The sequence below is a fragment of the Sphaerodactylus townsendi genome, linkage group LG09 (assembly GCF_021028975.2).
Source record: "Sphaerodactylus townsendi isolate TG3544 linkage group LG09, MPM_Stown_v2.3, whole genome shotgun sequence".
In the NCBI taxonomy this organism is placed as follows: Eukaryota; Metazoa; Chordata; class Lepidosauria; order Squamata; family Sphaerodactylidae; genus Sphaerodactylus; species Sphaerodactylus townsendi.
Genome location: NC_059433.1, coordinates 27,465,890 through 27,483,493, shown reverse-complemented (window position 1 = coordinate 27,483,493; position 17,604 = coordinate 27,465,890). Strand labels below are relative to the sequence as shown.

Genomic DNA, 17,604 nt, shown 5'->3' with positions numbered 1-17,604 from the left:
GCAGTGAACCCGCTACTGTGCAAACACTATGGAAGCAGAACCAGTTTATTTTTCCCGCCCAGCTGCCTGATCTCCTCACCACGCTGCCTGCCCCCCTGATCTCCCCACCTATCGTCATGTCAGTTTTCAACTCTGCTGAGATGCTGACCAACCACTGCAGCCTGCCCTTCATGAAACATTCCCCTCAGTACGTTTTCTGCTAATGGTATTGACCAGGTGCCATTTCACCTGGGTTAATCAAGAGTGGGATCCTGTTTTCTTTTCTGTACATGTACTGGTTGCTCGGAGTTCATAGCTAGGGAGATGTGCAGTTTGGGCCGAATGTTAGTGGACATTATCACGGGGGGGTCGTCTCGTTTTCCACAAAAATATGAGAACATGAGTGGGAATGTGATGTGATGCTGTGCCCCATTGTTTCTTGCTTCCACTTGCCGTGTTGAGTTGAGATCCAGAACTGGAAAGGGGGGCTTCGTTTCCCTCCTGCCCTCGTTTTTGCCCAAAAACAACAGCCAATCAAAACGCAGGACCGGAGATGTTTGTGCATGCACAGATACACTTGCTGTATAAATACAAAAGACCCAAGCTCATGTGAAACAAACTGGAGTATTTCTTCCCGGTCTTCACTTGATTCCTTCACAGAAATGGGCAGCCATGCGAAGAGAGAAACTGGGATAAAATAGACCCAGATTGTAAAATACTAGTTGTAACCCGGTATAATTGTGCCGTGCAGAAACAGCCAGAGAGACATACTGAAGTATTGCTATGACTGTCAGAGGGAGCTGGGCCATTGGGTGACAGAGAAAAGGACAACAGAGATCGTGCAGAGAAGACAAACATATTTTTGTGTCTATCTTAACTATGGAAGATGTGAGGAAATTATCCTATCTGGTACCACATACACCATGCTGTTTATGTTCAGGACTAGAAGAGCAGCTTCCCAGACAGTTAGCCATTGGTACAGGGTGCCTTGTAGCACAGGTGTAAATAAAATAGTTTACGAAATAGTGTTAAGTCAGAGACAAGTGCCAAGAACTGAAATTCTAGGGCTTGTTGAAAAAGTCACTGAGTTCAGAGGACATACATCTTAGGGTGCTGGACAGTCTAGTCCTGAGTGGTGATAGATATGTGGTGGCCACATATGGTGCAGTCTCGCTGACTCCACAGATGTTTGTCAAATCACACCCAGCAAGAAAATGGACAACCTCTTCTTATGGCAGTGAAGTGCCCCTATGCAACCCAATGGGCTTCATCACCCTTATTGTTGGCATAAGTCCATGCCAGCAAAAGGGGGTATTCCAAGGCTGAAAGGGCTCAGGAAACTGACTACAGTTGCCTGCAGCCCTGGGAATTCCCCCACTGATACTGACACGGGCTCCTACCCCAAAGGAGTGCTGGAGGCACCCCAATGGAGCGGTAGTAGTGTGGACACTCGGGAATTGCATAGCACTGCAGGGGTTTTTATATGTATGTTAGTGATGTAGTTTTATATATGTTAGTAATGTTTTCTGTCTTTCAAATGCTGAAAAGCAATGAGCTTGTTCACTGGAATCTACGCAACTTCTGTGTCAGCTGCATCCAAAGGATGTGACAGCATACGATTATGCATGATCAAATTAAGCAGGCTGCGCATTTAGACTACCACCTCATCCCTTATTTAGATGGAATGACTGACATGATAGTAGTCAAGATAAATGTAACTTCACGTATCTGAACTGATTTATTAGTTCTATCACGGACACACAGAGGAAAGCAGCAAACACAGATTCATCAAAGAAGTGGCTGGTAAGACGCTGAATTCACCTCCAAGGAAGGACAATGTCAGTCACGCCAAACGTATCCTAACAAGAGCCAGCACTGACACAACCAAAGCTGCTAGTTTTGCTCATGCAGAGAACAGTTTATAGTAAATTCACTATCTCAGCTAAGTGAATATTTGGAGAACTTGCTGAAGTTATTTGCTTCCCATATTTTATTTGTATTCCCTGGCTGCAGAACCTTATTATTTAATACAGTACTGAGGCATGCTTGTAAGCAGTCACTGGCCTATGCTCAGCATGTCACTTCCAACTGCCCAGGAAGAAAAGCTGCGGAAAAAATAAACTTTTCGCAACTAACGTAGTTATTAGTAAGCAGATAAGCGAGCAGTTTTTATGGGCTGTAACTTCCATAGACTGAATCGCATAGATCAGCTAAGGTTTCAGACCCTAAGACAGACCTGGGCATTATACGGCCCGCGGGCCACATCCGGCCCGCCGGATGACCCTGACTGGCCCCCCTGCCTTGCTGGGGAGCACGGCACCTTTGAAAGCCTCAGAGAAGCTGGTTGCCTTGGCTGCCGGCTTCTGCGGGGCTTTCAAAAGCGCCTCGCCCCCCTGCCTTTTGGCCCGGCCCTCCACAATATTTTCTGTTTCTTATGTGGCCCCATGGAAAAAACAATTGCCCACCCCTGCCCTAAGAGGTACTATCAAAAAATTTGCCAATATGGCAGGTGAGGTAGATCTATAAATACATATTTTTATTTTACCACCAACACGTACGCCATGCTGTTTAGGTTCAGGGCTAGAAGAGCAGCTTCCCAGACAGTTAGCCATTGGTATAGGGTGCCTTGCAGCACAGGTGTAAATGAATAGGTAGCTACTTATCCAGCACCAGAGCTCAGCAATGATGTGCTAGTGCAGGGGTCTGCAACTTGTGGCTCTCCAGATGTTCACAGACTACAAATCCCATCAGCCCCTGCCAGCATGGCCAATTGGCCGCAGGTTGCAGACCCTGGGGGGAAGGGGAATCTTCCAGTTAACTATCTATGACCCCCCTCAATTCATCACTGCCCCCCAACAACTTGTGCACACACTTGTAGTAAATAATTTCAGGTGGTACTGCATGTAGAGGATAAGGTCATGCACAAGCCAAAAATTTTTTTTATTCGGATAGTTATACCCCACTTTCCTTCTCGAGGGGAACCCAAAACATTTTACAATATTGTCCTACTTCTGCCATTTTATCCTCTCAACAAACACCCTGAGAGGTTGATTGGGCTGAGAGTAAGTGACCGGTCCAAGGTCAATCAGAAACTTTTATGACAGAGTGGGAATCTGAACCACCGCCTTCCAGATTAATTACTTGTTTTAAAACAAATGAGAGCGTATGCTGACACAAAGCAGTTCTCTGTGACAGGGAGAAAATCTAAGTACTCTATGAAACAGATTCTCAATGCCACTTCTGCAAATGTTACCAACGTATGAGAAATGTCACCCAGCTAGGCTGTTTTATTAACATTTCCTATCTGTAAGCAGACAGGAAGCTTTCTCAGAAGCACTCACAAAGAAGCAAACAGAAGCCAGAGCTAAAAGTAGATTTTTTTTCTGTGTGCTGTCGCACTAAAAAAACGGAAACCATATGGAGATTAGACCATTATTCAGCTACAGTCTTCAGGTGCCTTCAGACTAAAAAGGAAAATTGTCAGTAGACGTCCCAAGCTGCCACTAATTTTGTTTTCCCTTCCTTTTGCCATATATCTTGTAGCAGTCTTGAAGATCTTCATAGTGCTTCCACGACATCAAGAGCATATTAGCAGTACAGTGCAAAGACACACAAAGTTGACAACTAAGTTATAACAACTTTCTCTGGGCTGAGCCTTTAAGCTTTCAGGAACGGCTAAAAGTGCTTACATCTATTAGGAAATTGCTATGAAGTTAACCTAGTTAGCTCTAGCTGTAATACCAGCTTGAACACATATTCAAGGAAGGGATGCAATATCCCTGGAGTCAAGGAATTCTGGGTGCAGTAAGATGGTGAATAATGTGAGGCAAGAAACCCTCTGATAAAGAAATCTAGGTACAGGAAAAGCAGTGCTGAACTGTCTCTAATGTTGATATTCATTTTCCAAGTTGGTCTTTGCAAACAGAAAGTACTGACATACATAAACATGCTCACCCCACCAAACATTTCACTGTTCCTGTGCCATTTGGTTCCAGGCTAGTGCTGCTCACAATGCAGGTCTCTTCATAATTCTTAGCTGCATATGCTTAAAATTCCTTTAATTGAACTGGTTGCTGTGATGTTGATTATGGACCTGTGTGACAGAGCTGCGTAACACACAGTTAGTCTGGTCACCCAGCAAGCACCTCTGGACTCCTTGTTACTAGCTGGCTGTAGCTCTAAGCAGCAGCCAGCTCCACGTTGTTCAGGCATAACAGCAGCCCAAGAGCTGAATGGCGACTCTTAAACAAGTGGTTAAGATGAGCAGATGTCTGGGATATTCCCCCTCTCTTTAAAATGCCAACAAAAAAGCAGGGATAAACACAGTAGGTGCTGAACCCCCACCCCTATCTTGCACAACTTAAGATGCATAAGCCTGTAATTTGCCATTTCCAATTTATTCACAGAATTTATCTTATGTGATAAGGCCCGATAACATTATGGGGCCAGGTCTGATGATATCTCACTCTCACAACTGAGCTTCAGGTAAGCTGCAAATTCTGGCCCATGTAGCAATTTGAGGTGTGCACCTCTGATCGATGGCATCTGCAAGCGGGATGCAGTTTCGTGGTCACTGACAAAAACGTATTACATCACAGCCAATAATCTTACTGAACAGTGCAAGAGTGTAACAGAAGTTAAGAACTGTGAGAGGAAACAAGCATCAAAATGCACCAACTGGCATAAAATTGTTTACAAAACAGAAAACACACACACACAAGAAGAAGAAGAAGAAGAAGAAGAAGAAGAAGAAGAAGAAGAAGAAGAAGAAGAAGAAGAAGAAGAAGAAGAAGAGGAGGAGGAGGAGGAAGAGGAGGAGGAGGAGGGAGGAGGAGGAGGAGGAGGAGGAGGAGTTTGGATTTATATTCCCCCTTTCTCTCCTGCAGGAGACTCAAAGGGGCTTACAATCTCCTTGCCCTTCCCCCCTCACAACAAACACCCTGTGAGGTGGGTGGGGCTGAGAGAGCTCCGAGAAGCTGTGACTAGCCCAAGGTCACCCAGCTGGCGTTTGTGGGAGTGTACAGGCTAATCTGAATTCCCCAGATAAGCCTCCACAGCTGAGGTGGCAGAGCGGGGAATCAAACCGGTTCCTCCAGATTTGTCACAGGCCTAAAAGGAACAGCTTTAAAATACCTGGAGTTGTTGTAAGTTTGTGTATAACTTACTACCCTGTTTCCCCGAATATAAGACAACCCCTGAAAATAAGACGTAGTAGAGGTTTTGCTGAAGTGCAAAATATAAGGCATCCCCCGAAAGTAAGACATAGCAAAGTTTTTGTTTGGAAGCATGCAGACGAACAGAACATAGAAATATAAGACATCCCCTGAAAATAAGAAATAGCACATCTTTGAGAGCAAAAATTAATATAAGACACTGTCTTATATTCGGGGAAACACGGTATGTTGAGGTTACTCACATCACATTCATCTTTGGCCTTCTTACTAGATCATGAACCAAGCCAAAAACAACACAAGGTGGGCATAAATGTTGGATTAATTGCTGTTTTTCCACTGTAGTTACAGCATTAAGAGACATAACTGTTAAATACATAGTCTGCTCTTCATCAAACAAAATAATGTAATGTTTTATTGGGTGGGCAACATCCCAGTCTTCCAAAAGGAGACTGAATCAAGGTCAGGCACTGCTCGGTTGAACTGACACACCACAGCATTCAAGCCTGCACCAAAGGAAGAAAAAGGGATTTCGATGTCAAAAAAGTTCATCCATATTCATGGGTGACTAAATGACTCCAGTACAAGTGATTTGCTTTTTACTGGATATCTCACTCCAATTTAATAATGCTCTGACTGCTTCAGGACTAATTTTATATCATATTTGTAACGTGATCAATGTTGTCTAGAACTCTTTATTTCTTACACTAACTTCTTTCTTCGGATGGCATAGAAAGGGTTTCCAGGCCATCTCCCATCCCGGAACTGAATAGATCGTGGACAGTTTAGAGTCTGTACGGTTTTTACATCCCGTGGTTTCAGAATATATTTTGGGGGCTTCTGTCTGTGTTTGCTTGTTTCAAAGTTCATTTCGCTATCACACCAGGAAGAGTTCTGATTTGGATAGTAACCTTGAGATTCTTATCATTTAATTTGCAAATTCCAAAAATTAACACTGCACTTTTTGGAGCGATTTACGTCAAATAAACAGGAAATGGATTCATAAACCAAAGCACATTTTCACGATTTTTTTCAAACAATACATTTTCACTAAATTTACAATGGAACGGTGTATCCTAACTCTCCTCTCTGCCTGTGAGACTGACCCCAGATTGGGTGTGTTCATCGGTATAGCAGACACCATCCACAACTACACTCTATTCAACAGCAGCAACAGTCATGCATGCTCTGGCGGAAGTTGGAGCAGCTTGCACCCGCATTGTAAAGTAGTCCGACTCTCTGGGAGCATTTTAAAAGCTTATTTGAGCACCGCTTCCATCGAAACTATTATTATCTGTATCAGGAAGTACAGCACTTTGATAAAATAGCATTTATATTGCTTTGGACGCCTGCTATCGAGACATCCCTTTTTGTAAAGTTGCGTCTGCCATTTTCTTTCCTGTTCCTGCCACGGGAAAGAAAACGGAGGGCGCGACTTTACAAAAAAAGAAGTCTTGATAGCAGGCATCCATAACAATATAAATGCTATTTTATCCAAGTGCTATGTTTCCCAGTTCAGATAATAATAGTTTCGATGGAAGCGAAGCTTCAGTAAAATTTTAAAATGCTTCCAGAGAATCGGTAGGGGGAGCGGTGTAGGCAGGCACTAGGACCTGACCTGGCAGAGCATTCAATGCAAAAACGACCTACGAAGATGTGGCGAATTAATTCACACACCTCCTGAGTTCTTTATGTTGAAAAGAGTATATTCATGGTAAGCTGAAGATTTTTGCTTTCAAGCACCCAGCAGCTCCCTCTTCTCCATTTCATTCCATCCCAACTGGTCCATGTACAGTCCAGAAGTGGCATCTCTACCTTGGGAGAGGAGCAGAGAATAGAGGCTGCTGGATCCTTGTGGAAGTAACCCTGGAATGAATAGTCATGAGTAGAAGTGATATAGGACTGGGATGGTGAGTAAGAACATAAGAACATAAGAACAAGCCAGCTGGATCAGACCAAAGTCCATCTAGTCCAGCTCTCTGCTACTCGCAGTGGCCCACCAGGTGCCTTGGGGAGCTCACATGTAGGATGTGAACGCAATGGCCTTCTGCGGCTGTTGCTCCCGATCACCTGGTCTGCTAAGGCATTTGCAATCTCAGATCAAGGAGGATCAAGATTGGTAGCCATAAATCGACTTCTCCTCCATAAATCTGTCCAAGCCCCTTTTAAAGCTATCCAGGTTAGTGGCCATCACCACCTCCTGTGGCAGCATATTCCAAACACCAATCACACGTTGCGTGAAGAAGTGTTTCCTTTTCTATTAGTTCTAATTCTTCCCCCAGCATTTTTCTGCTAATGAATGCCCCTGGTTCTAGTATTGTGAGGGAAGAGAGAAAAATTTCTCTCTGTCAACATTTTCTACCCCATGCATAATTTTGTAGACTTCAATCATATCCCCCCCTCAGCCGCCTCCTCTCCAAACTAAAGAGTCCCAAACGCTGCAGCCTCTCCTCATAGGGAAGGTGCTCCAGTCCCTCAATCATCCTTGTTGCCCTTCTCTGCACTTTTTCTATCTCCTCAATATCCTTTTTGAGATGCAGCGACCAGAACTGGACACAGTACTCCAAGTGCGGTCGCACCACGGCTTTATATAAGGGCAAGACAATCTTTGCAGATTTATTATCAGTTCCTTTTCTAATGATCCCCAGCATAGAGTTTGCCTTTTTTACAGCTGCCATGCATTGAGTTGACATTCCCATGGAACTATCAACTAAGACGCCTAAATCCCTTTCCTGGTCTGTGACTGATAGCACTGACCCCTGTAGCGTGTATGTAGCGTGTATGAGTGAAACATGTCTATGTAAAATTCCTGCTCAGTGCAGAGGAGGCGGAATTGTATCTCTTCCCTGGCACTCGTATTAAGCACCTTAGTACCCTTTTCTTCTTCATGGCCCCAAAGTGAGCCCGAGAGTTTCTTTAGCTTGAAAATTGTTTTTGGAACATTATTTTCTTGTTCACACAAATGAACTGCAGTCCAGAGCAAAAGATGAGAACATCACGTTTAATCCTGTTCCTTAAACAAAACATTCCAAACGCTATGTTACTGAGATATTAAGCTTAAAGACACAAAACAAGAAATAGCTATGTTGGACCTTTTAGCCTTAAACAGAGAAACGTCTTCTTCCTTGTCTCGTTCCCCCATAATTACAAAGTGTAGCCATGGACTACAGCCAAAGATAACACAGACAAACTTTATTTGGTTATGGCTTCAATACTTTTACACTCAAATCCACAAAAGAGTTTTGTTTCTGAAATCACCCCCTTAATACTTGCAGAATGGACCAGCTGTCCTGATTAAGTCCAACAAAATCCTATCCACTTCAGTCATCATCCTCTCGCCCTACAATTTGCCATTCATCTGCCTATCAGCAGCAAGTAGTAATTACCTGTTTGCAAGCACATGAGCAGGAAAACTGCATCACTCGCATCCCAGCTGGCTGGTACTGCTTCTCCCCATCCTGTAAGCCTCTTCATATACAAATGGGGGTGGGGGTGGGGGCTATATCTGGGCGATCAAGGTCGCCAACTTTAGCCTCACACAATTTTGCCTGCTTGGCCAGTTAAATAAGTTTGGGAAAAGATGTGTGAGATTCATTATGGGGAGAGTTCACACTACAAACCGTTTCACTCACTAGTCCCAGCTGGAAAAATGCTCCCTTCGGTGCGATGGTTCGAAACACAGAATTCCGGTCCAACTTGAATAATGTCAAAGGGATGGCACTGTGAAGGATGGGAGAAGCCACGCCTAGCAGAAATGGATCCTTTGGTGAAAGTTTTGTGGCATTTAAATCGCAGCACGCTTCTATATTTTATAGGAAAGTGATTGAGACAGCTATTTCTCTGATGTGCCTTTTTTTAAAAAAAAAATGAATTTATCCGAGATTAATTCTATGCATGCTCAGAGAGCCTGGTTTCATTAACGCCTTCCTCACACCATTCCTTTGGGGCAAAAATCACTCAAAATGTGAGTTGCTTTGCCAGAATGTTGGAATAAGAACTGGCATCCTTAAGGGCCAGCCCAGACCTGAGAAGAGCTGCTGAAATCTAATCCCATTAAAACCAATTGACATACTGGTGCAACTCTGCATAGGACCACCCTGAAGATGTGTTTTGTCAAAGGTTGTCTTTGAGCTGAGGCTCTGCCGACCTTTAGCTCCTCCCAGCTTCCCCGCTTCTCTCCCAGCACATGCCACATTTCCTTCCCATTTATAAAAACAGAGGGCTGGAAGATACTCCAAGGGTCATCTAGTCCAACCCCCTGCACAATGCAGGAAATTCACAACTCCTTTTTCCCCCTACTCCTCCAATGGCCCCTGATCGATGCCAAGAGGAAGGCAAAAAACTTCCATGGTCCCAAGTCAATCTGGCAGGGAGGAAACTTCTTCCCTGACCCCGAGGTGGTGATCAGCATTACTCTGGGCATGTAAGAAAGGGCCACGAAAGACAAACACTGACTCCTTACTACAGAACTTTCAGGTTTCCTTCCAATTTCCCAGTGCTCAAGTTCACACAGGACCACAAATGACATCTGGAAAGGTAATAACTGGGAACTATAGCAGAGTGAAACCCTCAGACACTTTTCTGGATATGAATCATCTCCATCTCACTGAGGCACTCTGATTCCAATTAGGCCTTGGCTCTATCCAATGCACTGTTTCCTTAAGAAGTTCTCAGGAACCCCCTTGACAACAGAATTCGGAGCCAACCGCAAATATGTTTTTCTTTTCTTCACATACGTTCAGTGTCCTATTTGTCAACCGATCTCAACCCTAAAATGGCGACTCACCTGGTTATTGGTGTGGCTATTGACCCTGTACTCCAGGAATGGAGTAAAAATCACAATTTTATGATAACTTGTATATTTAATTTTAGGACTGAGCTACCGTTATCCCAGATTCAAAGACCTGGCACCACCGCAAATACTAATAAAGTAATATTCTAACGGCTTCACGAAAAGATGACAAGGCTGGCATATTTCCTTTCAAATGCCTATTACCGACTCATTCCAAATGGGGCAAGACTGCACATATAATCTCTCAAACCGCAAAGAAATAACACTAACCCTAAATGGAAAAATAAAGGAGGGGGGGCAGAAAAGGAACCATTTTCAGAAACGGATCAGCATGTAAAAAAATTGTCCATAGTTCAAAAAGAACCAGCAGGCACGAGAACTGGTTCAGTGAGAATTTCCCAGTAGGAATTTATTTATTAGAATTTCACAGTATGAAATTCTGTGAAATAATAGGGGTCGAGGCAGAGTTTAAAAAAAAACACCACACATTTCTCCAGTATTATTTTATTGTTTTAAATTAGGAGCAGTTTAAACATTATCGCAACAGCATGGAAGCTGGTAGGAAATAACACTTCCCTGTGACCACGGCTCCATGTAGCATACATTTGCCTGCATCTTACAGAAATGCTTATAGTATTCTTCTGATTCTTATGAGACTTCTCCTGTTCCCTTGACAGAGATTTCACATGATTCAGGGAAACAATATAGAAGAAATCCTATATATTAATGTCTCCCATGTGGATCCTGCCTACACATGAAGCCATTCCCCAGGGGCTTCTGCATAACTGGGGCAGCATGTTAATAGATCTCTAATGAGCGCCCATAATTCCACATGGATATCTACACAATAAACTAATAACAAAACTGCTGAAACAGCCCTTCAATTACCCATGAGTCACATATTATAATAGATTTCCACACAATGAGATAGAAAGATTAGAAAACCTTTAAATTGCATAGCTGAACCCCTCAAATATCCACCTTGGTTGACTTGCCTATAAAGATACCAGGGCTGATAGTATCAAAAGCCACCAAAAAGCAGGAGAAGGGGGTCAACGTAGTTGCATTCTAGCTGCCTTTCTGTCAGCTGAGACCATCTATTTGGGCAACCAAGGCAGTTTCAGCCTCCAAACTAGGATGGAGCTATATTGAAGTAGGTCCGGATAATCCACCTCATTCAAGAAAGCCAAGTATGTATTCTACTTTTCATTCGTATACCAGGTCCTTATCATGTATTTTCAAAATCTACAGTGAGCAACAAGGTAAAGATATATATGCAAATGAGTCCATTTTAAGCCATGGTTGAACCAATAAATAAGAATTTTAATTAAATAATAACATTCCTCTTACTCTAGGCCCGTGGTGGTGAACCTTTGGCACTCCAGATGTTATGAACTACAATTCCCATCAGCTCCTGCCAGCATGGCCAATTGGCTATGCTGGCAGAGGCTGATGGGAATTGTAGTCCATCCCATCTGAAGTGCCAAAGGTTCGCCACCACTGCTGTAGGCATTACCGGGTTGATCCCCCTGCCCGCCCCATTACCAGGTTGATTCCCCTCCCAATTGCATATTCTTTGCTTAGAAGGGAGAGAGATTTCCATAATGCTTTCAGTGTTTACTCTCACCTATTTTGTTGTAAACCTTACTTCATGCTGTACAGTCACCCAATATGATTATCCCTGTGGGAAGGCTGAGAAAAATGTCTTTATATAAAGAAACATCCTGCTGACCCTTGAAATGGCAGCAGCAGACAGGAATGTTGACTTTTGGGAACTTTAACAGCAGAAGAAAGGGAAATGGCAGATTATAAGCTCAGCAGAATGTTGCAGGCAAAGCAGGTAAGAACCTGCCACATCCCCCATTCTCATCTCTGAGACCCCAAAACAGGGCGCCCATGTGCTTAGCTATAAAAACAACCACGACAACAAAAACACTGTTTTGCCATACTTTTAAAATCAACAAGCAAAATCAGCCTTTCCCCCCTAACCTTTGTATGCCCTTTGAGGTCGGGGGTACCTGAAAGGAATATGAATATTCTCATATGCAGAGCATCATATGCTAAAGCTACAGAGCTTGAAAGGAAGTGGAAAACTCTGGTGACACCTGGTGAGCATTAAAGCCAGCTCTGGTTTCAAAGTCAGAGACTCCAGAGAAAAGCAGGGGTCACCCTTGTCAAAGCACTTCTTCCTTTCCAAACACAATTATTTTTCCCTTTTCTTTCATGTTTTGACTAATGTTATTAATCTTGGAAAATATTTTCCTTTCCTTTGAATCTTCCCTGATGCCTAAGTCAGCCTGTCCTACTTCTTTGCCACATGCGACAACTAAGATGTTCAAGGCAGCAGCAAAACAAGTCAGCCGTTCAGTGACCCCTAAATGACCATCAATATATTTTCTGCTTAATGCCAGACTCACCATGCATATAGGAAGTTACTACGACCATATGGTCACCATAAGTTACTGTTCTAGTAATGTAACCGGAACCCACTTTTTATCATAAACGTAGCTTTATACTATAAAGCAGCAGATACAAATCTACCCTTAAGTACAGAAACAGATAATTGAATTCAGAGTTCAGAACAATAATTCAGCCAGTTGACTATTCTGTCTCTCAAATTGCCCCAGGATCCAATTCTTAATAAAACTAATTGTCTGTAGGGACAGAGTTTGTTGGCTGTCCATTCAGATACAGCAACAGGGTCGCCCTGCCTTCCTCCTCCAAAAATGCAGAAACCAATTCCATTCTAGCAATGCAATTCTGTCATTTTACTGATCCTGTTGCATTCCAGTGTAGCATATTTGTGCTGTTTCCCCTTACTCTGCCCTAATTTCTCTCTAAATGGAACACTACATTTTGACCCACAGGGTGTGAAGACTGCAGTTGTGTTCATGAAATTGTCGAGGAGGGCCATTGTTTTGACACAGAAGAGAAACGTTAAGAGAAACAAACATGAGCAGCTCATACAATTCAGTGAGACGGTCACATGACAAAAAACCAGGAACTCTGATGCACCTGCTCCAACGGTGCAAAATCTGAGGGTTTCCCCCAACTGATGTTGCTGCACCTGCTTCATAATTTGGGCAAAGGATGTGGGCTGGCAGGAAGCAGTGCATTCTTCTAACTTACACACAATACAACAGGCAGGAGATGGGTATACACCCACACAGACGCACTTACATAACCGCTTGACCTTAAATGTCAACACACAAGAAAAAAAATAGATGGGAGGCAGATTATCATAAGTGTTGAGTGTTCACAACAGGGAAGCTCTTAAAACCACCACCACAGACAATTTAGAAACAGCAGTTTTTTAAAGTTATAACTGCTGCTGCAAAAAATCAAAATAAAAATCTAGGCAGATCATTTATGCAGAAAGCATTGATGGAAATTGTATATTGCACATATCCTGCCATATTTGATATATAAATATATGTTTTAAGCATCTCTTTCATATCTCAAGAACTGGAAAACTTTTTCTAGAAGCTAAATGTCTCTTTCTAAAATCACTTTCTCTGTTTTTGATACTATGAATTTACAAAACCATAAGGTTCAGGAAAAAGAGGTGCAGGAAAAAAAGATTCCACCTAAACATTAGGAAGAACTTTCTGACTGTCGTGGCTGTGCGACAGTGGAATTCACTGCCTCAGAGGCAGATTCTGCATGGGCCCAAAACAGTGGTGTAAAAATGGTGTGACAACGGTATAAATGGTGTAAAAGGGTTTACACTGTTTTCACACCGTTTTCACACTGCTGTTTTTGGCCCATGTGGAATCTGACGGAGAGTGGTGGAGTCTCGAAGAAGGTGAAGAAGAAGAAGAAGAAGGAGGAGGAGGAGGAGGAGGAGTTTGGATTTATATCCCCCCTTTCTCTCCTGTAGGAGACTCAAAGGGGCTTACAATCTCCTTGCCCTTCCCCCCTCACAACAAATACCCTGTGAGGTGGGTGGGGCTGAGAGAGCTCTGAAAAGCTGTGACTAGCCCATGGTCACCCAACTGGCATGTGTGGGAGTGCACAGGCTAATCTGAATTCCACAGATAAGCCTCCACAGCTTAAGCGGCAGAGTGGGGAATCAAACCCAGTTCCTTCAAATTAGAAAATGCACCTGCTCTTAACCACTACGCCACTGCTGCTGGAGCTGGATGACCATCTGTCAAGGGTTCTTTGATTGTGTGTTCCTGCATGGCAGGGGATTGGACTTAATGTTCTTCATGGTCTCTTCCAACTCTATGATTCTATAAACTTGGGTGAATTTACATAAAGGAAGACTGAAGGCAAACATTTGGAACAAATACAGAGAAATCTTAACATCTCCTGAGTGAATTTCAGGCTGATGCCGAAATTTTTTCTGTTCTGAACAAGGGCTATTATTGCTCTGAACCACCAATCTCCCAAAATAGGAGAGCAGATAAGAGAAGAACCAAGCATCCCTGCATTTTCCCCCAGGGAAGAAAAGAAGGTCTGGGAGGTTTTTTATGGAGAAAACAATGTGGACAAAACTGTTTACATGCATCCCATCCCGAAGAAATAAACTGTCAGTGCAGCAAGTGCATTTCTGTAAGAAGGCAGGCAGGCAAAGGACTAACCCACAAATCTCCTGCAAAACAGGTGGTCTGGTTCTCTGACACCAGTAGGAGGGGAAGGTGCTTCCACTGATGGAGGGAAAGAAGTTCTTCACTGCTCCCTGCACATTTATTTATCTTTCCACTCTAACATCTGCTCTCTGTTCTCCTACATTTCCATCAAGCAGGACTCTTAGGGGCTTTCTGCACTGACAGAGTTTTACTGGTTTCTACCTAGGTTCGCCTCAGTGAATCCCCACTGCAACTAAGCTCAACGTTGTTTTGTCTCAGTTCCCCCCCCCCTCAGAACTGCGACATCCCTGTTGCAGTTATGAACTGCACCTTTCTGCTGGAACAAGGTCGATACCGCTTCGAAGCTTCGAAGTGCGGACGCATCGAAACGACACCTCATCCGTTCAACCAATCACGAGCCGCTTTTGTGGCATGCGCAGAACGAGAGAGTCGTGGCGGGCAGAAAGCGCATGTAACTGTAAACTGTAAAAACTGGGGGGGAAAGAACACTCCCGTTTCCCGCCATAACACAAGCGCCAATCACAATCGAGGAGCGAAACAGGCACCAAGATGATCCCGCCCACTTAGCTCGGTTCCAGGGGGCCAACTCAGATGCTGTGCGGACAGCCTGGAATCACCCCCCACTGAAGGGAACCGAGTCGACCTTAGCTCCCTTCTGTAGTGCGGAAAGCCTCTTAGAAAGCTGCCTTCGGACAGTTCTGCCGTATTTAAGGACCCAGGTGGACAAAAAAAATCACACAAATTTTGCACCTGCAATCTTATTTACTTAATTTATTGGTCACCTTTCTTGTTGAGATTTATAAGGTAATGTAATGAAAAGATGCAATACATACAACAGTCTCTACCACAGAAATCTCAACTGAGGCAAAGTGTGATATCACAGCCAATGTCTCAAGGACCCTGATACCTCTGAATAGTAGATTTCCATGAAAATTGCTCTTATGTTTCAAATACAGGTTTGAAAAGTATTAATTTGTTTCCACAATATTGATTTGTGTGATGGTGTTTACTTTCAGTGCTATGATAGAAAAGTAAATGAATGCTTTAGTTTGCACTTCTGTCAGAAAACTTCTATCTGAGGAGCATTCCAGGACAAGCAAGCCACTGGTTACTACCATTGTACTGTTTGAGAAATGAGGCTCTATTTTCTCACACTGACCTCAGTTGAGCTTAACATGTACTGATCTCGAGATGTGGAAGTTACACTAAATCCAGACCCTCACAACTTCCTCTACAAACCATGACAGAAGTTCAAAGAGCAAATGCTGGCTGCCTTCTCCAATAATAATTTTTTATTTGTTGACTGTTACTGGGAAACTATTATACTTAATTCCTGGTGAACTACTCTGTCCTCAGAAAACCCGACTGCTTTAAAAACATGACCTCTTAAAGGTTCCTAAATGTTATATTAACAAATCAGAATACAACAGTTGCTTTTGGAGGAAAAAGATGTATGAAAGGTAACAGAAATAACTGAAAATGTGATCTCAAGGGAAGGAATGTTGCTCTTGATGATGAGTGGATCCATCTTTTAAATGAACAGTAGTTATTATTTGCCAATGCTTCACTGTTGTGATAAGAAAAAGAGTTTGGATTTATACCCCGCTTTCTCTCCTGCAAGGGGTTTATAAACTCCTTTCCCTTCCTCTCCCCACACCAGACACCTTGTGAAGCAGGTTGGGTTGAGAGAGTTGAAAAGAACTGTGACTAGCCCAAGATCACCCAGCAAGCTTCATGTAGAGGAACAAGGAAACAAATCCAGTTCACCAGATCAAAGTCCACTGCTAAGGTGGAAGAGTAAAACATCAAACACGGTTCTCAGATTAGTGTCCACCTGCTCTTAACCACTACACCAGAAAATATAATGCCATCTTGACTATGTCTTCAGATTATAAACATATGGACATAGTTCTTTTTAACAGGAAAACAACCTTTTTTTAAAGCTTCAGAATAACTAGATCCTGTATCTAATCTAATGATGCAGGAACCTGTCAACTATAAATTTGTTATTCTTTGAGGTGTCCATAAGCCCATGAGCATGGGCCATAGCTGCCTGGAAAGAGAACACTGTTCCATTCTTCCACATTGATATAGAAACACTCACAAGAGTCAGGTCTGTTATATTTTTATTTGCAGAGGGATACAGGCAGAGGGAATCAAAATTCAGTGCCTGAGGGTGGAAATGTGTTATGCCACTAAGAGCCCAATCCAGATGGGGGGGGGTGTCCTTAGGGAGGGTCAGAGGGGCACACCAATGCATTTGCCCTCTCTGCCAGTACAAGGACCACCTGTACCAGCAGAGGGGGCAAAGATGCCAGAAGCCAGACGCTGCTCACTTCTGCAGAGCTGAAAACCAGAAGTCTTGGCCGCTGCAGAGATGTGTGGGTTGTTTCTGGTATGACCTACCAATGTACGTAACCCTCTGGACCAGTGAGGTACCTAACAATAGGTTTCCTGATGCTCACTTGCTTCTTTAACCAAGCAACTCTTCCAGAAAGCAAAGAAATAGCCTTGGCTATCCTCTACTTTGCTGGATGAGGACATGTTTCAGAAGAACCCAGGAGGCATCACCAGAGTATCTGCAGAAAGTACATGTTCAGAAACTGGTCATTCCATGATAGGAAGGATGCTTGGCTTCCAGATTCTCAGCACTCCCATCACAGCTCCCTATGACATCCATTTTGTCATTGCATCCACTTCTCATCTTAAAATTTCAAAACTGCCCAGGGTCTCAACAAAACTGAGGAGCCCTGCTCTGTAATACATCTTTATTTTTATACTGCTTTTGATTCCTAACCTCACTATTTGCTGTGCAAGCAGCATGGGGAATTAGGATATGAAAATCTGACCAAAATTGTTCCCCAAAAAGATTTAAAAATGATGACCTGTCGAAAAGCTGTTGAACAATCTGTGAGGCCTCCTTAGCCATTAGCTGCCATGGTATCAAAGACTGGAAGCTAGAATTAACCAAACTATCATTTCAGGTCATCAAAGGAATGTGGCATTGCGCCCACAAAACAGACCTCTGGAACTAATGCAGAAGCTAAAAATGAGTCCCAAGGTTCTG

At 43.2% G+C, this 17,604-nt stretch overlaps 1 long non-coding RNA gene across 8 annotated transcripts in view; it reads right to left on the bottom strand.

Annotated features, from left to right (window-relative positions):
* Positions 1–17,604, bottom strand: part of LOC125438825 — a 326,259-nt gene that overhangs the window by 51,501 nt on the left and 257,154 nt on the right. The window lies entirely within an intron of this gene.